Here is a 10,440-nt window from a genome sequence, read left to right as displayed (position 1 = left end):
GCTTATAGGATCAATAGTATAATATAGATGTAACAGGACAATAAAAAGAGAACCTGGCTATGATGATCACCTGAATGCTGCCTCTGTGTCATTCCTTCTTCGCCGACTCTGTCCACACCTTTGGGAACCCCTGGACCTGCTGGGGCTGGACCCCAACATTCCTCTTCTTATAAGGACTTCAGTGAGATGGGCTAAGGGTCCTACTGGAACTGCCTCAATTTAATGTAATCCCCTCTTTAAAGATCTTATCTCCATATACAGGTACATTCTGAGGTTCTGGGAATTAGGATTTTAACATACATTTTGTTGATTACCCAAATCAGCCCTTAACAACCAGCATGTTTCAGAAAGTAGATTCCTACAGGGTTATTTACCAAACGTTCAGAAGTATTTTTAAAAGAGCTAAGCCCCTTGCCCACTGCGCAGGCCCCTCCCGGCGAAGAGCAAAGGCCTGGGTTCCGGGCACCGGAGGAAAACTGGTGCCAGCAGCCAGGGCAAGGGGCCCCCAAGAGGCCCCAGATTGCGAGAGGGCACAGGCCGGGCTGAGGTACCCACCCGAGTGCACAAATTTTTGTGTACCGGGCCTCTAGTAATAATAATAAAGCACCATCAAGACAATCTACTGAATGAAAAAAAATTGCAAATCATTTATCTAATAAGGGAATTGTACCCTGAATATATAACTTAATGATAAGAAGATAAATTAATTTTTAAGATGGGGAGATGTGAACATTTCACAAAAAATATATACAAAAGGCCAATAAGTACATGAAAAGATCCTCAATATTACTAGTTGTTAGGGAAATACAAAAAAAAAGGGGAGGGGGGAAGAAATACCACTTTATACTCACTAGATGGCTACAATAAAAAAGACAGGAAAAGGTATTGACGAGGAAGTGGAGAAATTGAACCTTTATTATACACTGCTGGTGGGGCACATATAATAGGCCAAACACTTTGGAAAACAGTTCAGCAGTTCCTCAAAATGTTAGGTATGGAGCTACCATATGAACCAGTGAACTAAAAACATATGTATAAAAACTTGTACATGTCTGTTCTCAGTAGCATCCTATATAATAAAGAGCTAATATGCAAATAGTTGTCACGCCCTCGCGCCCTATGCACCTTCGCACCCTCAACCCCTCGCGCTGGGGCCGGGGGACCTGAGGCCACGCCCCCTACCCTGGTGCCAGGGCCGGGGAACCTGCGGCCACACCCGCTGCCCTGGCTCTGGGGCCGGGGGACCTGAGGCCGCGCTCATTGCCCAGCATTGCTTGATGGGGGATCTGAGGCCGCGCCCCCGCATCAGCACCGGGGCTAGGGGACTGGAGCCCAGGCTGGGGGACCTGAGGCTGCGTCCCCCGCCCCAGCACAGGGGCTGAGGGACCTGAGGCTGCGCCCCCCACCCGGCCTCGTCTGGATCTCGCTTGATTTCGAGGCACATGCGGGTGGGCGGGGACTTGACTCTGGGTCCATGGTACACCCCAGACTCTGACAGGAGGGAGATTTTAATATACATTTTACTAATTTTCTTTCATCTCTGACACTTCTATTATAGAGAAAGGGCAAGTAGCAATATTAAAATATTTCCTCTAATTAATTCCTTTTTAATGTGCACAAATTTTGTGCACCAGGCCATTAGTTATTCATAATAGCCAAAGAGTAGAAACAACCCAAATGACTATCAACTGATAAATGAATAAGTGAAATGTGGTATATCCCTATAATGGCATATTATTTGGCAATAAAAAGTATGAAGTATCAATACATGCTACAACATGGATAAACCTTGAAAACACTATGCTAGATGAAAGAAGGCAGACACAAAATCATATAACATATGATAACATGTTATATGATTCCACTTATATGAAATATCAAGATAGACATCTATGGAGACAGAAAGTAGACTCATTTGTGGTTGCCAGGAGCTAGGAGAGGAGAAAATGGGGAGTGATAGCTAATGAGTACAGAGTTTCTTTCTGAGGCAATAAAAATGTTCTGGAATTGAATAGAGGTAATAACTGCACAATTCTGTGAATATATTAAAAGCCACTGAAGTGCACACTTAAAAAAGTTAAAAATAAACTAAAAAGATGGTTAAGAAATTCAGGATAAGGACATGAATTCTGAAATAAAGTGCTTAGAAAAGTCTTTATGGAAACCATAGACATGAAAACAAGGATGGAGATGTCAAAACTGTCAAAAAATTAAAAACTAGGCAAGTACAGTGTGATGCAAACAAAAGTTTGAAAAGTTCTATTAAAATTCATACTTAGGAGATGGAAAAGTGAGTTTCCAAGCAGGAAGAAAACAAAAAGAATAACTACCAAAACAAAATCATTCAATGACTCATCTAAGAGGTTCCCTAATGACTTTGAAATAACCAGAATATGTTAAGGACATATGACAGTATTGCTTTTGCGCAGCAAATTTGATGACCTGAACTATGTTGAATTCCGATCAATAAATGAGAAGCACTCCCATTTGTCCTAAATAGGCTGAGGTGATGATGAAAGATGGTTGAATGTCAGCTCCATGGGGGGGCAGGGACTTTGTTTTGTTTAATAAAGAACAGTGCTTGGCACACAGGAAATGGTCAACAATAATGGCTAAATAAATCCACAGCACTTTGAAATCTACAGAATACTGTACATATGTTTTAGGAATTAGCATTTAGATGAGAAAATTCTACACATCTAGAAGTGGAATGTTAATAGGTGGAAACCCAGAGAAACTAGAGTTTCAGGGAAGAAAAGAATTTCCCTCTAATATCACACTGACCAGAGGCAAATAAGCCTACATAACTTGCTTATGTTTTTTTTTCAAGTAAAATAGAGTTTATTAGTGAAGCAGCAAGACAGAGCACAAGCTACTCCACAGACAGAGCAGCCCTTGCTTGTGTTCTTAAATGTTTAAACATATTCCATAAATGATAAAAGCATAATATGCTAATTAAACCGGACGACCTTCTGGACAAAGCCGGGGCTGCAAGGGAAGCCCAGGTCCCGGGTGCCAGAGGGAAGTCGGTGCCAACAGCCGGGGGGAAGGCAGGCCTACTCTTGCACGAATTTCGTGCATCAGGCCTCTAGTATTACATAAATTTCCCTTATTTTTACATAGTCAGTATAATAGAAACTATAAGTGAGTCCATAAACTTCTAAAGAGTTAATGATTTAAATGGTAAAAATAATTATATACACTTGGAATTCATCATTGTCAAGTTAAAGAAACAAAGTATCTACACTAATAAAAGACAAACATGTAAATTGACTGTACCTTTGCTACACCTTAAGCCACACCCACCAGCCAATCAGAGTGACTGTATGCAAATTAACCCAACCAAGATGGCAGCCGGCAGCCACGGAGCTGGAGCAAGCAGGAGGCTTGGTTGCCCAGTAATGGAGGAAGCCAAGCTTCCCGCCTGCTGCGGCCGGCTCTGAGCTCCACTCAAGGCAACAAAGTTTCAATTATAGAAAATAAATAAACCCCAGATACCTGCTTTCAGCCGGCCGTGGCCACGGAGCTGGAGCGAGCAGGAGGCTTGGGTTGCCCCTGGCGATGGAGGAAGCCAAGCTTCCCACCCGTCCTGGCTGGCTCCGAGCTCCACTCAAGGCTACAAAGTTTCAATTATAGAAGGTAAATAAATCCCAGAATAAAAAAAAAAGAAAAAAAGGAGAGGCTGGGAGCTTCCATCGCCGGGGGGCTTGGCCAGCCGGAAAACGGCCCTCGGCCCCTCACCCAGACTGGCCAGGCACCCCAGCAGGACCCCACACCCTAAAGGGGGTGTGGCCAGCCTGAAAACAGCCATCAGCCCCTCACCCAGGCTGGCCAAACCTCCATGGGGTGAGGGTCCACACCTAGATACATCATAATTAAAATCCCAAGGGATAAAAACAAAGAGAGAATATTAAAAGCAGCAAGAGAAAAGCAGTTAGTTACCTACAAGGGAGCAGCCATATGACTGCCCCTTGATTTTCAACAGAAACTTTGCAGGCCAGAAGGGAGTGGCAAGAAATATTCAAAGTGATGAATAGCACAGGCCTACAACCAAGATTATCTACCTACCAAAGCTATCGTTTCGAATTGAAGGTCAGATAAAGAGCTTCACAGACAAGAAAAGGCAAAAGAAGTTCATCACCACGAAACCAATATTACATGAAATGTTTAAGAAGGAGAAGGAGGAGGAGGAAGAGAAGGAGGAGGAGAAAATGTAAACAATAAAATGGTAATAAATACATTTCTATCAACAACTGAATCTAAAAATCAAAATAAACAAACAAGGAATCTAATGAACAAAATAAACTGATGAATAACATAGAACCAGAGGCATGGAAACGTGGAACAGACTGACGAATCTCAGAGGGAAGTGGGGTTATGAAGAGATTAATCAAAGAATTTATATGCATATATGTATTACCTATGGATACAAATAATTGAGTGGTGAAGGCCTGGGGTGGGGCGGGAACCATATGGAGCAAGGCAATCAGGGGAGTATTACATCTGTAATACTCTCAATAATAAAGATTTTTAAAATGATATGATTTAAGTAAAATATCATAGACAAAATAAATATCTATGAGATCTAAGAAAATATAAAACCTGTTAAAATGTATTCAATTCTATCTGAACTTAGAACAATGAGCATAGAAGACAAAGTCCCACCTTATAAGAATTCACTTAGTATAACAGACAAGAAAAAACTACAATACAGTAATAAATGTCCTAAAAAGATAAGGACAATTTCTAACAATGATTAATTCAGCAAATTTACTTCTAAGTTTACATGGAAAATTAAAAAGAGACACATTTTATTTTAAAGCATTAAAATATATTTATATAAAGTTTCTGTATCTGTCACACAAATAAGTCAATACCAAAAAAAAGGTATTTTATATTAAAATATCACTAACAACATTGTGTTTAAATATTTAATCAAAAATTAATACAAAATTTTATTCTTTAAAACACAGTATTCTATTGTTAGAATAATGGCAGATGTCACTAGTTAGTTCATTTTAACTCACTTTTCTTTTAAAACAAGATACCTGCAGGCAATGGACATACAATTAAAGCTGTAGTTCAAGGTCAAACAATTTCCTTTGAACACACTAAAATGATAGCCCACTAAAACATCCTATTATACTTGTCACATTTAAAAACCATTTTTTATTTACCTCTATTAAGGACTTTATTTGAATTAAAAATATCAAGCAAAATTTGAGATTAAATTTTTGCTTTCCATTAATAAATATAGATGTCTTTATATGGGTCAAAGTTTAGTAAAGGACATAAATTCAAGTATAAGAGATCTCTGTTACTCACTAAAATTACAAATTTTAAGTACTTAATCTGAGCAAATTTAAATGCCATTCCAAAAATAATCAATTTTTGGAGTTTTCTGTTGATATAGGAGTTCATTTGATAGTTTTTTGAAAATTATATTGATAATACTGAAATAAATTTTTAAATATTTATAACCTAGAAAATTAAGCATACCTTAACTTTTCTTACGTTCTCAAACTGTTTTTCAAAACCCTGAGAAATTTACAATGTTTCAGGCATGTTATCTGAGCAGAGCCGGAATTATAATAAGGAAGTGACAACGCAGATTCTGGGTTTTGACATACATGCTTTACAATAGAAAACATTGTGCAAGTAAAAGAGTAGTAAGGTTCAGAACTGTAACACATGCAAAATAAAATGTTACTCTTTTTTTAAAGTAAGACTGCTGCTATACACAGTGGCCAATCTCATAAAAAGCCATTCTAAAATCTCCTTCTTCCCCTAACTCCTGCTCAAGGTAAGTTTTTTCTATCCCAGAACTCATAAAATGTATTTAAATATATATCTCAGTATATCTTTTTTATCTTTACATTCATGGATATAAATCTCTGAAATAGAAAATATTTTATTTGACCTCTTTGCTCCAAAGTAACTTAACTATGTTTTTCTATTAAATTTAGAGTGAATTTTTAAATACATACATGATCTCATTTTATATAGTATAAATTCAGAGGAATTATTAGTCCTACATGTTTAATTGGAAATTGTTTGCTATCTTCCTTTTTACTTAATGTCAAAAGTACATTTTAATAGTCATATATTCAGCACCTACCACAAAAACAAGAATGCAAAACTAAAAAACTATTATAAAGTTTATAAATAGAAAATAAGTGACCATGTAACAAAAAATTAAGCAAGAGAATTTGATAATCCACAAAATGGATCTCTCACTGCAAAAATATTCAAATTTTACCATGATGTTTCACTTTTTTTTTTAACATTAGTTTGTAAGTTCCCATAACCATTTTTGAATTGTCAGTTGTTTGTCAGGATGGATACTAAAACATTAACCCTTTCATTGAATATCATTCCCAGATTAAGCAGTTCTCAGAGAGACTCTCATTCATATTCTTTAGACACACACACACACACACACACACACACACACACAACTTAAAAACTCAGGACATCAAAAAAGTACTAGGGAATATATCAGTGACTACTGAATTTCTAATTTTTGCAGAATTTCAAAGTTTTAACATTTCTATATCTTTTTGAAATCTGTGACTCACATCCCATTTCCACAAATTATATTTAACACAATAAGATTTCAATTTACATTTAAGTCTACGTATTGAGAAATTAATATGGATAGGGAGTGCCTAACCTATATGGCTTTTCTCATTCCACTTCTCCCCCACCCCACCCCATCCCACACATGTGAGGAACCAGTAGACTCCTTAAAAGTAACAACAATTAAAACTGGAGAAAAAAACAACAAATTGTCATCAATGAAGTCTGCATACACATATCTTTTATGTGGAAGGAAATGCCCTTAGTTACACCTCCGCATCCAATTCAGTCAAATACTTTCAGAGCTGTCACACAGCCTTCTATTTTTTTTAAGGTATTTTATTGAGTTTTAGAGAAAGAGGAAGGGAGAGAGAGAAACAACAATGTGAGCAAAACATGGATTGGCTGCCTCCTGCATGCCCCCTACCAGGGATTGAACCCACAACCTGAGCATGTGCCCTGACCGGGAATTGAACTGGCAACCTTTCTGTGCACAGGACAACTCTCAACCAACTGAACCACACCAACCAGGGCACTCACAGCCTGAGGATATTTTTTTTCCACTGCTTTTCAGAGAGGGGAGGAGGGAGGAGAGAAAAAAACATAGATGTGAGAGACTGGTTGCCTCCTATGCAACTCACACCCCAGGTATGTGCCCTTGACCAGGAATCGAATCCTCTACCCTTTGATGCTCTAACCACTGAGCTCATCAGCCAAGGCACTCACAGCTTCTTAACCCAGTGACAGTAGCTTCCATACCCACCACTCCACTGAAAAGCACTCAAGCCACTGATGAGACTTACCTGTCAAACCCAAGGACTATTCTCAGCCCTTGAATGCTACTAATAAGTACCTTCTCAAAAACTCTCCCCTGCCCTGTACCTCACAAATCCAATCTTTCCTGGTCCTCTTATTTCTCTGGCCGGTTTTCCAACTTTGTTTTCTTTCTCCGTGCCAGCTGTTCAAATACTGATCATCCCCAGGGTTCTTCCTTAGCCTCTAGAGATGTACAAACTTCCCTGGTAGTGTATTTCCTACAGCCTTCACTACACTGGTGATGAGTCTAAAATCTGTCTCTCCCTATCCAGAAATTTCTAACTGGCCTTTCTTCTATATCATTCTACTGGGTCTCCTTGTCTCTAGGCACAATTCCAATGTCTTACACATTATCACCAAGATTGCTGCTCTAGTCCATCCAGCATGGCTCAGTGGTTGAGTGTCAAACTATGAACCAGGAGGTCACGGTTTGATTCCCAGTCAGGGCACATGCCCGGGTTGCGGGCTCAATCCCCAGTGTGGGGCCTGTAGGAGGCAGCCGATCAATGATTCTCTCTCATCATTGATGTTTCTCTCTCTCTCTCCCTCTCCCTGCCACTCTGAAATTAATATATGTATACATACACATACACACACACACACACACACACACACACACACACACACACACACACTTTGCTGCTCTAAAAGCAAAGATCTAAACATGTGATTCTATTACTTTAAAATTTTTTGGAACTCCTCACCACTGTTTTAAAGGAGAAAGCAGCATGACATTAAAATCCTTCAAAACTTGATCCTAAATTTACCTTTCTTCCTCATCTTCTGTCCCTTCCCTCATATGTCACACAAAAATCACTCAAAAGTTCTCAAACAAGACACCTATTTTTATTCCTTCATGCTATTACTCATGCTATTTGTTAGTGCTGCCTAAAATGTACTTTCCTCTCATTTGCATGCTAAAATCCTACTCTTCTTTTAAGACTAGTTTCAGTTACCCAGAGATGCCATTCTATCTATTCCTTCCTTCATCATCTTATCAATTGATCATTCCATCCTCAACATTTCTACCGTACTTTATAGTACCTCTCTTAGACATTATTTCACTTCATTGTAATTTTTTGTAGACATGTCCATTTATGCAGAATCCCTAAAAGCAGAGATCATATTTTTTCACTCTTGAATCCCTCTCAGTTAGCAAATATGCCACATAGCAGATGCTTAATAAAGAGATGCTCAATAAGCAAATGCTATGTAATTTATGTCACGATTTTATTTTCTTTACCTTTTTATTTCTATTTTACACAGCAAGTTTATTTTTCTAAAGGTATATAAACAATAAGCAAAGTAAACATTCAATCAGATCTTAACTGCCAAGTATTATCTGTCCTGGAACTGTTCCATTAAGTTCCAATGTCTAAGCATCTTAAATTCAATAATCATCATCTTCATCAGAGTCCATTATTTTTCTTCTATTGAATTTAACTGTCACTTTCTTTTCTGTTTGTTGGCTTACGTTTTCAAGGATTTCCATTAAACCTTGTTCTGCTATCTTCCCACTTAGTTGTCCATATCTTGCCATCTGTATAAGGTAATTCTCTACTCCTTTAGTTTTTTAGGGCTTTAGAAGTGCTAAATTACTAAACCAGGCCCCAGCTGACTGATCCAGAACTTGGGCTAAGATCCTGTTTCTCATTTCTGCTTCTTTGCACTTTGCTTCCTGTTGTGCTGCATTGCCAGGATCCCCATGCTTTACCTGCAGCTTGGCCAGCCTCTGCTTTCACAGAGCTTCCAGCTCCTCCACCAATTGTGACCCTCTGGGTGGAACAGCCACAACCCCACTCCAGCCCACTCTAAGTTATCTCCCATAGCCTCTATATCACTATTTTAAATATCCGAATGTTTGACCCTATGAACTAATATATACTAGTGTTTTATTTGAAAATATAATTGATGTAGAAATCAGTCTCTGACAAAGCAGATGAATAGACAAAATAAAGTAAATGAAAGTGATATATTTTTTAAACCACCATGACTAAACCTCATAACTCAATGTCACAGTTATTCACAAAAGATATTAAGTATTGTATAAATGATATAGTCTTTATCTCTCATAAGAACAACACTTGCCAGGCCAAAGTGGTTGAGTGGTCACAGTTTGATTCCAGGTCAAGGCACATGCCTGGGTTGTGACTTGCTTTGGCCAATGAAATGTGAGTGGAAGTGACTTGTGCCATTTCTGAGCAGAAGCTTTAACTGTAATTCCATGACTCTGCATAGCACTTTTCCTTCTACCACTAGAACATGTCCCTGATAGGAACTGCTCCTTTTGGCTGAATTCCAGAAAGGAGAACAACTGTGGATGGTGCTGCCATCTATCTAAACATGTAACATGAACAAGAAATAAATATTTGTTGTTACAAAACTCTGAGGTCTTAAGGTTATTTCTTACCACAGTATAACTAGCATATACTGAGAGATTGAATTAGATGCTCCTCCTCTATAATACAACACCCAGGCATATTCCACTATAAATATATTATACTAGAGGCCTGGTGCACGAAATTTGTGCACAGGGGGAGGGTCCTCTCAGCCCACCCTGCACCCTCTCCAATCCAGGACCCTCAGGGGATGTCCAACTGCCCGTTTAGGGCCTAAACCAGCAGTCAGACATCCCTCTCACAATCCTGGACCGCTGGCTCCTAATCACTCACCTGCCTGCCTGCCTGGTCGCCCCTAACTGCCCCCCCTGCCAGCCTGATTGCCCCTCACTGCCTCTGCGTACCAGCCTGATCACCCTTAACTGCCTCTGCGTGCCGGCCTGATCGCCCTGACTGCCCCTCCCTGCTGGCCTGGTCATCCCTAACTGCCCCTTGCTGCCGGCCAGGTTGCCTCCAACTGCCCCCCTCTGCCAGCCTGGTTGCCCCTAACTGCCCCCCCTGCCAGTCTAGTTGCCCCTCACTACCCCCCCCCCCCGCCAGGCTGGGCACCTCTTACTTCCCCCCTGCCAGCCTGGGCACCCCCAAATGCCCTCCCTGCTGGGCTGATCCCCCCCAACTGCCCCCCTTGGGGGCCTGGGTGCCCCTC

General features: G+C 39.8%; 1 protein-coding gene and 1 pseudogene across 17 annotated transcripts in view; both read right to left on the bottom strand.

Moving 5' to 3' along the window:
- Positions 1–10,440, bottom strand: part of SLMAP (sarcolemma associated protein) — a 156,152-nt gene that overhangs the window by 120,506 nt on the left and 25,206 nt on the right. The window lies entirely within an intron of this gene.
- Positions 7,955–10,440, bottom strand: part of LOC102419096 — a 20,325-nt pseudogene continuing 17,839 nt past the window's right edge.

The sequence above is a fragment of the Myotis lucifugus genome, unplaced genomic scaffold (assembly GCF_000147115.1).
Source record: "Myotis lucifugus unplaced genomic scaffold, Myoluc2.0 scaffold_83, whole genome shotgun sequence".
Classification (NCBI taxonomy): domain Eukaryota; kingdom Metazoa; phylum Chordata; class Mammalia; order Chiroptera; family Vespertilionidae; genus Myotis; species Myotis lucifugus.
This window is presented reverse-complemented; position numbering and strand designations above follow the sequence as displayed.